This window comes from Arachis ipaensis, chromosome B09, assembly GCF_000816755.2.
Source record: "Arachis ipaensis cultivar K30076 chromosome B09, Araip1.1, whole genome shotgun sequence".
Classification (NCBI taxonomy): Eukaryota; Viridiplantae; Streptophyta; class Magnoliopsida; order Fabales; family Fabaceae; genus Arachis; species Arachis ipaensis.
In genome coordinates, this window is record NC_029793.2 from 136,615,917 (window position 1) to 136,618,981 (window position 3,065).

Genomic DNA, 3,065 nt, shown 5'->3' on the forward strand with positions numbered 1-3,065 from the left:
TCATAATATTTTACATTTTGTTGTCATTTTTAATACTTAAGTTCAAAATCTCCTTAATTAGAGTGTAACGGTGATTAACATCTTGAATAATCTCACGTTATAACTTATTACTTGAGTTATATATGTACTTATTGTTATACTTGCATAAGGGATCAATGAAACCCTAGCAAAAAAATAATATTACCGGATGATTATCAATTTTATTTTCCAAAAATACCTATCAATTGAATCTGCATGGCTATAATATTTCATATTTGTCACTTGAATTGGTACATATATACTAATAAATAGTGCATGAAGAAGGGAAAACATTGCATTTTGTTTAGTTATTTAACTATATGTTGGGTAACCAAATTTGAATAACTACGTTATCACAAGCAAGATATATATCCTACTTTTTGAATTTTTCACATTTAATTAGGATCCGAGCTCCTCTACAATTGTAACGTAACAGTAAATATACAGATTTGTCTGCAAAACTAGTCCATAAAGGAGAAACAAATAAGAGTTACTCTTTCAATCTATGTGATTTATTTTTTCATTTTTTGGTTATCCACATTATATTCTAATATGATAGGTTAATGACTAATCCACCACGAATTTGAGCTCTATTTAAGAATATGTTACTCGTGAATGAGTTGTTGCATACACAAGACAGAATTCAAACTTCCAACACTTGTTTAAGCGAACGAGTGATCACTCGACCAATTCAAGTTGGTTGTCTATGTGATTTGATAACTTATCATAAAATTATTTATTTCGAAAAAAAAAATCTAAAGAGCTAACTATAACTTGAGCCAACTCAAGCCAATCTTTTGTATTTTTAGTTTTGAAATTCGAAAAATTAAGATAGTGAAAAGTTATTTTTTCTTTTTTTTATAACATACCTCTTATTTTTTAACTAGTTTACTCTAGTTAATTACTTCCTAGTTGATTCCTAACAGAACTATTCTAAAAATTCAAATAAATTAAATGTATTATATGAAGGTTATATTTAACAGGTTGTTTTATGTAAAAATTTCTTTTAAATTTGTGTATGCGATTATTTTTAAATTTTTTTTATTTGTCAAAATAGGAGTAAGAAAGATCAAATTTCATATCTTATAACCATATAACCTCTGAAATTATATTATGTAATAATATAGTCNNNNAAATCTACTTCATATATATAATTTAAAATTCATTTATAGCACCTAACATAACCCAAATGACACGAAATACCTTGAATCAAAGCTCCTATATGGCTAGCTATGATTCTTTCTTCAATATCTCCTCTATATGTGTATATATAGCATGTACCTTATTTTGGTTATCCGTGTTAATAATAAGATTGGGTATCCTATGATGAGGCTATATATGAGTGTTGCATTGTTTTTTTCCCTTCCTTTCTACATGTATGTTTCTGAATGTGTCACCATGATTGATTGTTATATATAAACTCTAAGCCATATTTGGTAATTATTGTGTCATGTTAATTTGTGCAAAAAAGAGAATAATAATTAGAATGACTAGTCACACATAATAATCATAGAGATATTTTGGCTGCAAAGACAAACTTGGTGTTATATATGGATCCAATCCATTCATACTTATATGTAAATGTGTATGGCTGCATGTAATATATATATTCTAATAAGTGGATATATATATACCATATCTCACATATAAATATATAATATCTACATACACACTGAAAAGTTGTTGCATTTATTATTTAGTGTATAGGTTAGCTTGTAGATTGCATTTTGCTTGTTCCTTGTGTTGTGTGTGTGAGATCTCTTTGGGGATTGTGACCCATCATCTTCAGGAGCAGAAGCAAACACTATCTATCTATCCCCCTCTATTTAATGTCAATGGAATCTCTTGTGGCAGCGACAAAGAACCACAACATTGTTAGCCATTTGAAGCAATGAAATAGTTAATGCATTGCATGTCTCTATACTGTATAGTACATACAACAATAACCTAAGGGCTGGGCAAAAATAATTAATGTGCTTGTTGTACTACAAGCTAAGGGGCAAACACAAAAAGAAATAATTATTCGTTTCATTTTTTTAATTTTATTAAATTTATAATTTAAAAAATATTATTCGTATATTAAAATTAATTACTAATGTATTTGTATATAAATATATATATGGTTGAATTTATGTTCAATGTGTATTTATATTTTAATATATATTTTATATTAGTAGTTAACTTTGATGGCTGCTTTTAGTGTACACGTAGCATAGTCAATTTATAATTAGATTTTTGTATTTTTTTTCTTTTAATTAGATTCATATATTGCTTATAATTTTATAATTAGATTTTTTCTAATGTAAAAAATATTAGATTTAACTAAATATTTCTTCGCAAATTGAAAATATTCATAATTAAAAACCTAATTTAATCTTTGACCGCATGTATTTTGGGAGAAATATTCTATTAATTTTAACGTTTTTTATATGAAAATGACCTAACTATAAAATTAAAAGTAGTGTAAGAACTCAATTGAAAATAAATTATAAGAACCTAATTAATAATTTAGTGAAACTATAAAGATCAACAAAATAATTAAACCTAAATACAATGCAATGCCTTTAGTAATTTAAAAAAAAAGTTTAAATTAGATTATTCTTTATTTTTCAAAGTTAGGAATGAGACTCGAACCTACAACCTCTACGTGAATATATAAAGATAATGCCATTTAAACTATAGTTCATTAGTCATTTTTTATTATTCTGTCGTTGAATTTTTGAGAAAATTATATATAACTTTAGTATTTGTTACATATAAGTAAATGGTTACATTACAATGACTACTTTGGAAAAATAGTTAAGCCTAAAATGAGTAGATTTCTCCAAAGACCTTGGACCCTCAATCTATCCCACCATAATTATAGAGAATGAATATGTCATTTTTGCAGCACATCTCAGACCTGAGAGTATGAATTTATATATCGAGCATATAAGTTGGCGTATATATGCATATAGATCTGACAATTTTGACAGCTGAAATTCATTTCCTTAAGCATCTATATGACTATTGGAAAGAAAAGTAATAATAAATTTTCATTTAATGGG